The sequence below is a fragment of the Ictidomys tridecemlineatus genome, chromosome 12 (genome assembly GCF_052094955.1).
Source record: "Ictidomys tridecemlineatus isolate mIctTri1 chromosome 12, mIctTri1.hap1, whole genome shotgun sequence".
NCBI lineage: Eukaryota > Metazoa > Chordata > Mammalia > Rodentia > Sciuridae > Ictidomys > Ictidomys tridecemlineatus.
The window spans coordinates 71,488,795-71,496,525 of NC_135488.1; positions in this window are offsets into that span (position 1 = coordinate 71,488,795).

The window sequence follows — 7,731 nt, forward strand, 5'->3', positions numbered from 1 at the left end:
TTGTTTATTGCTTATTGGCCAATAATAAGAATTATTTGTTTTGATCGGAAACAAACATGGAACCCTGCATGGTGGCATGAATTTATAGTCCCAGCTACTCCAGAGGCTGAGACAGGAGAATCACTGGAGCCCAGGAGTTGGAGACCAACCTGAGCAAGGCCCCATCTCAAAAAAAAAAAACAAAAAAAAAAACAGTGAGTGTGGGTTTGGAGGTACAGCTCAGTGGTACAGTGCTTGCCTAGCATGCTGGGGCTTTATACTTAGTACCACAAAAAAACAACCGGCACAATCTTGAACCTCTGTCTCTGACAAGCTACAAGTCAAGATACAATATTCATTACAGGGTCTGTTATCATGCTAGTTTTCTTTGAGTAATTATAAAGATTGGTTTTTTGGGGAGTGTTTTTTTGGCGGTGCTGGTGATAGAATACAGGTCCTCCTGCACAGTTGGCGGGCATGCTAAGCACACAATCTATTGCTGAGCTACACACCCAGCCCCATATTGATGGAATGTGTGATCAAAAGATAGTAAATATATTGTACTCATTTGTTGAAAGAAACATAATTTGGTACATGTTTCCAATTGGGTTTAGGTAAATTTTAAACCCACATGAATGGAAAATATGTATTTCCATACACTGTAGGCAGAAATATACACTGTTAAAACCTTATTAGAGAGTTTTTAAATAACATCTACTAACTTTTAAAATATTCCTTTCCTTTGGCCTAGCAATTCTACTCCTAGGAATTCATTTTATTTAAACACATACAAGTATGACATAAAGATAGACAGATAGATAACACAAAGAAGTTCATTGCAACGGTATTTGTAATACTTAAAAAGAGAAGAGCTGGGAGCAGTCATGAAGGCCTATAATCCCAGCAGCTCCGAAGGCTGAGGTAGGAGAATCACAAGTTTGAGGCCAGTCTCAGTAACTTGGCTATGTCCTAAGCAACTTAGTGAAACCCTGACTCAAAATAAAAAAAGAGCTGGAGATGTAACTCAGTGGGCAAAGCACCACTAGGTTCAATCCCCCACCTTCCAAAAAATCAGAGACAACTTAATTTCTAATATGGGGCATTGGATAAACAAATCATTGTACTTCCATTCAATAGAACAGTATTTAGCTATTGGGGTGCTTGTAAACTGACTCTCCAAAAATAAGCAAGCAAACAAAAACTTTGAATTGCAGCATTTGCTAATTTTCATGGTGTAAATTCTCCCACCATGGCCCATTTTGATGTACCCAGTTATTGTTGAACTTGAAGATGAAAGTAGTAGTAGTAAGTATTTGGCTCTCTCAAACCTGAGGTTGCATAATTACATAGATAAGGAAAGAAGGAAAGAAAAAAAGAAAACAATGGGATAGATCTGACGTATAAATGTGTTCAAAATGTATTGTTAGCTGAAAGAAGCAAATTGAAAAGCATTAATGCATAATTTTGTAAAATAATACGTACAGAGTATATGTTAATATATTCAAGGAAAAAGCTGAAATTCAATATACTTGACAATTGATGTTTACAGATAAATACTGTATCTCTAAGCAATGAAAAATATGTGAACATTCACTCTCTGCATTACATATTTTTTAATATTTGTATTTTTATAACCCATGAATGTTATTTTCATAATAAAAAAAAATACAATATTTTAAAATAGAAGTATCACAAAAGGATCTTAACTGACTCTTACCAGGAGAACTTTTTGTTTGTTTGTTTGTTTGTTGCAGTACTACAGGGGTTCTCTAACACTGAGAAATTTTTGGTTTTTGTTTGTTACAGTAACCAGGGGTTCTCTACCACTAAGCTACATCTCAAGTCCTTTTCATTTTTTATTTTCAGACAGGATCTGGCTAAATTACCCAGGCTGGCCTCAACTTGTGATCCTCCTCCCTCAGCCTTCCAAGTAGCTGGGATTACAAATGTGCACCATTGAGTCAAGCTAGGAGCACCATTTTTAAAGTAATAACTTTTGGGCCCAGTAATTCTACTTCCAAGAATTCATACCAGGAAAATTATTAAAGATTCAAGCAAAGATTTAGCTGCAAGAATAATTCTTGTAGTAGGCACAGTGGCACACACCTGTAATCCCAGCAACTTGGGAAGCTGAGGCAAGAGGATTTCAAATTTGAGGTCAACTTCAGCAACTTAGCAAGACCCTCAGCAATTCAACAAGATCCTGTTTCAAAATAAAAGGAAAAGGACTGGAGATGTAGCTTAGTAGTAAAGCACACATGGATGGATCTCCACTCAAAATAGAGAAGAAAAAAAAAAAGAATATAACTTATATTATCATTTGTTAAACTAAATGTTCTAATAATAAAGGACAAGGAACAGATTTACATAAATTCTTTTAAAAAATTTTTTGTAGTTATAGATGAACAGCGTGCCTTTATTTTGTTTATATTTAGATGGTACTAAGGATTGAACCCAGTACCTCACACATGCTAGGCAAGTGCTCTGCCACTGAGCTACAGCCCCAGCCCAGGTTAACTAAATTCTTGTTTACTCATATAATTTATAGGCATTAAAAATATAGAAATATTTTTTCTTGTTGCACTAGGGATTAAACCAGGGCACTCTAACACTGATCTAAATCCCCAGTCCTTTTTGAGACAGGGTTTGGCTAGATTATCCACGCTAGCCTTGAAATCCTCCTGCCTCAATCTCCCAAATTTATGGAATAAATCACTGGGTGCCCCATCATGCCCTGCTTTACAGAAATCTATTGATGTTAAAAGATGTTTACATCTTGTTTGAAAGTACAAAAAATAGCTAGGAACTTCCCTCAGTGATAGAGTGCTTGCCTCATTGATAGAGTGAAGCCTTAGGTTCCCTCCCCAGCACCACAAAAAAATAAATAAATAAATAAAGAGAGTTTCCACTAAAGTGTTTGACCCACATGGTGGTGCACACCTGTAATCCTGGTGACTCAGGAGGCCGAGGCAGGAAGATTGCAAATTCAAGGACATTCTCAGCAACTTAGTGAGACCTTGTCTCAAAACAAAAAATACAAAAGGCTAAGGATATAAATGGTTTTGAGTGCCCCCTGAGTCTGATGCCCTAGTACTATACACACACACACACACACACACACACACACACGGTAAAAAATAAAAGCAGATTGCAAAGTCATATATGCAGTGTGATTCTCATTTTTATAAAGCTAAAGCTACAAATCCCAACTTCACCAAGTCCATGGCTCATATTCAATTCAAATCAATATCTAATCTGTAGAAGGGAATGGGGCTTCATGTTTGTAAACTGTGATTTTTCCCAAAACAATTCAGAAACTTGAGTTATGTCCCATGTCCTGAAATGACCCTCTCTGATTCCTGTGTGTGAGACATTTTATTCAGGCTCCTCATCACCTATTACACTGTTGATGGTTATGTAAATTGGTACATTGGAGAGTTATTTGGCAATATATATCACTTTTTAAGTGTGCATGTGATTTACAAAATTTCATTTAAAGTTTATCACAATCCTATGTCATTAATATATTATTAGATGAGAAAGTAAAATAAAGGAGGTGAAGAATTTAATTAACTTTAATAAGCAAAGAGATTAGCCAAAGTCTCCAGCAGAGGCACAGAATTCCATCCTCTCAAACCAAGTAGAAAAAAAAAAAAAAAACCCTAAAAACAGTTACTATAAAAATTAGGTAAGGATACAATTTGTAATGTTTTTCTCTCTCTTTTTTGGGGGGTGATGGGGTAGACAGGTGCAGGGGATTGAACGCAGGGCATTGAGCATGTTAGGAAAGTGCTCTACCACTGTGCCATATGCCTAGCCCCAAATTTGTAGGATTTCTAAGAGACTGGCAATGTCCTAGATTGTGAAAATAAATCCCAGCAGAAATACATGGACATTGAAGTCCCACTAAATGGCAGAAGATCCAAGCTGTTACAAGAAATCAGTTTGTTAACTAGCAGCCCAGATGGAATTCCCAGGAGGTATGCTTTCCCCTTTTCTCTTCCTACCCACAAGAGGACTCTTTGATCAATAACCCTAAATCCATAACTCTAATCTCAAATCCCTGACAACCCTGAACATATAACATCAGGTCAACAGTCCCAAAATAAATCTGTTCCCCTCCATTGGAAAATGACAACCTCAAACAACCATGATGAAGAAATTAATATGGTATTAATTGTATTTAACAATACACAATAACAAAGTTTTACTCTCTTTGCTGAGTATATAGTCTCTGTGTTTTAGATAATTTAGATGTTTGAAGAATTTACAGGTTGGAAAGATAATCTGACATTTTTTATTAATTCTTTAGTTGAAATACTTAGGATGTGACCAATTAGGGTATTCCTGTAGGAGTGTTCCTAGGCCCTGAAAGGCCATTGGTTAGCAGCATGAACTCCCAGGCAGATTGCAGGTTTAGAAGTGCCTGGCAGGCACTAAATCAGGAAAGGCTCACAAAAACTGTGCTGAGGTGAGTACTACTGCTATCCCCATTTTCAGAGGCACAAAGAGTCACATGACTGGGCTGGGGATGTGGCTCAAGCAGTAGCGCGCTCGCCTGGCATGCGTGCGGCCCGGGTTCGATTCTCAGCACCACATACCAACAAAGATGTTGTGTCCGCAGATAACTAAAAAAAATAAATATTAAAATTCTCTCTCTCCCTCTCTCTTTAAAAAAAAAAAAAAGAGTCACATGACTTTCTCAATGTCACGCAGCCAACTTGTGGATGAGTCAGAATTTAAACCTTAGTATCCTGGTTGGGAGCTCACTGTTATAGTTTGGATCTGGAATGTTCCCCAAAAGGTGCATGTCCAAGCCTTGTTCCCCAGACTGTGGAATTATTGGGAGGTGGTGGAACCTTTAGAAGGCACAGCCTAGTAGAAAGAAGTTAGATCATTGGGGGGTGTGTCCTTCAAAGAAATATTGGGACTCCAACTTCTTCTCTTCTTTGCTTTCCAGCCACCAGGAAGTGAACAGCCATCCTTCATATGTTGCTACCATGATATACTGCCCCAACATAGACAGTCAAGTGACCATGGACTGACACCTGTGAAACCATGAGCTAAAATAAACCCTTCCTTCTTTTAAGTTGATTAGCTCAGGTATCTTGTCAAAATGACAGAAAGCTGACCAATAAACCTACACTCCAAACAAATCAAAGCCATTTCAGTGAACTGGAAGACTCCTACAGGCCTACACTAAAGGCTTAAACTGGGCTGAGAATGGGCCAAGATGATTTACAGAGTATAAGTATGCCTTGTTATTGTTAGAGATGTGAAATACTTGAGACAATCAGACACAGCAATGTGTGGATTTTACATATTCAAGGAATTTAATAAATGGAGTCTATAAAGTTTTAAATATAAAAGGAATTTAATTTGTTCAATATATATGCTTTTGTGACTTTAATATGCAATGCTTAAGAAGTCTATTACATTTATAAATAGTGCTTAAATGTGAAGTTTAATAGGTCAAATTACTGAGCTCACTGAGTATTAATCAAAGAATAAATGAAAGTTTTTTATTTTAACATAAAATTGATAGATTTATAAGTAAACTCAAGAAATGTAGTTAAAAGCCTAATAACAACTAGGTTTAAAACATATAGCCATAATAAATCAAAGTGCAAGCAGCTTCTTTCTTGAGCACAAAAAGCCCTCTTACATTTAAAATCTCAACTGACAATTGTTTTAGATATAGCCCTATTTTGCAGATAGGGAAATTGAAGTAAAGAAAAATAACTTCCCAAGATGATAGAGCTAAGAAGTAGTGGACCCTATATTCCAGCCCAGGTAACACCAGATGTCAAAGCCAGCACACTTGACCATATTCCTATACCACCTTCACCATATGGAAATTCCATTCCTACAGAAAACAATGTCAGAAACTGAAACTGTAGCTCTGTGGTTGAACATACTCAAGGTCTTTGGTTCAATCCTCAGCACCCCCCAAGAGGAGGAAAAGTCAGTCAGGAATATATAACCTTGCAGGATACACTAATATGTTAACACCAGTCTTCTCTGCAGCAGGAAGTACTGGAGGGCCATTATTTTTATTTCTGTAATGTTTGGGATTTTTGGTTTTTGGCAATAGCAGGGATTGAACACAAGGCCACTCCACCACTGAGCTATATCCCCAACCCTTTTTATTTTTTGGCTTTGAGACAGGGTCTCTAAGTTGCCCAGGCTGGCCTTGAACTTTAGGTCCTCCTGAATCAGTCTCCCATTAGTCTATAATGTTTATGATTTGAGGTAAAAGGAATTATCTATCTTTTCATGCTATTTTTCAACTCTTTTTTGACAATTTAAAATGAAGGGAATTCTGCACATTTTACTTTCTTTTCTATGTTGTCAATGAGCACTCTACATTAACTTAATAATATCTACCTCATGGGATTTACCTCCCTTTCTCCCTTCCTTCCTGCTTTCATTTCTGTTTGTGCTTCGAATACCCTCTCAGAAGGGCATCATTCTTGGGTAATATCTTTCTTTAGGTTCCCATTCCTCACACCCCACAGAATTAGAGTCTCTTCACCTATATTACCTTTGTGTCTAGAATATGCTTTTATTATTAAACTTGCAATAGAAAACTTCAGTTGTTTTCCTACTCATTCATCTTCTTTTTTAACTTATTTTTTAGTTGTAGCTGGATACAATACCTTTATTTCACTTTTTATTTTTATGTGGTACTGAGGATCCAACCCAGTGTTTCACACATGCGTGCTCTACCGCTGAGCCACAACCCCCCCCCCATTCATCTTCTTTAAGTATCTGTGTCCTATTTGTCTTTGTTATTCCAGGGTCTACTACATAAACTGGTTGATTAAACCAAACATATTTTTACTTAGGGAATCTGAAGTACAATTTGCAGTTATACAGTTTTGTTTTGTTTTGCTTTTGCTTTTTTGTGGTGCTAGAGATCCAACCCAAGGTCTTGCCTATGCCAGAAAAGCATTCTACCAATGGGCTACACCCCTTGTCCTCTCTTGATACTTTACCACTGATCTATCATTGGAATACATGACACAATCAAGGTAAGTTGAACTTAATGTGAAGGAATTCTGCTTAGATGATGTCACAAAACTAGCAAAAGTGTACAGCCTCTCTGGGGGAAAACAACAACAACAACAACAACAAAAAAAAAACACAATGAATTATTTTGTAAGGAGGAGCTGAGAGTCAAGCTATGTAACAACAAATGAGAGGGAGGCAGAATTTTGTCTCTGCATCCCAAGGTGTTCTGTTGTTCGGAAACTAGACAAGTCGCTACAAATACTATTTTCCAGGGTCTGATTTTTTACTTAAAAGAAAAATAAATAAAATACACACACACAAAAAAAAAGGCAGTGAACTCCTTTATTAGAAAAATGTTCTTTTATAGTTGGGGCCTAGGAATACTTTAGTTATCCTGATCTTGGTGTATCCTCATCTTGTCCTGGACTGGTTTGGTAGTGGAAAGTGTGATCTACCTGCTCGCAGGACTCTGCCCCCAGGACCTTTGCCACGCGGCCACTTCCTCCCCCACCTCAGCCGGGCTGGGAAAGTGAAAATGAAAACAGAAACTGTCCTGCGTGCCCCTTCTCGGGAAGGTCACCGACACTAGTTACGCGCGTGCTAGGAAGGGCGGAGACAGGGATTGGCTGGCGGGAGACTCTCCTCAAGGATTGCCTCCCACTTTAGGACCCAGCCCCGCCCTTGTGCCCCGCCTCTCCCCGCCCTTGTGCCCCGCCTCCAGCGCGCTCCTCCCCACGA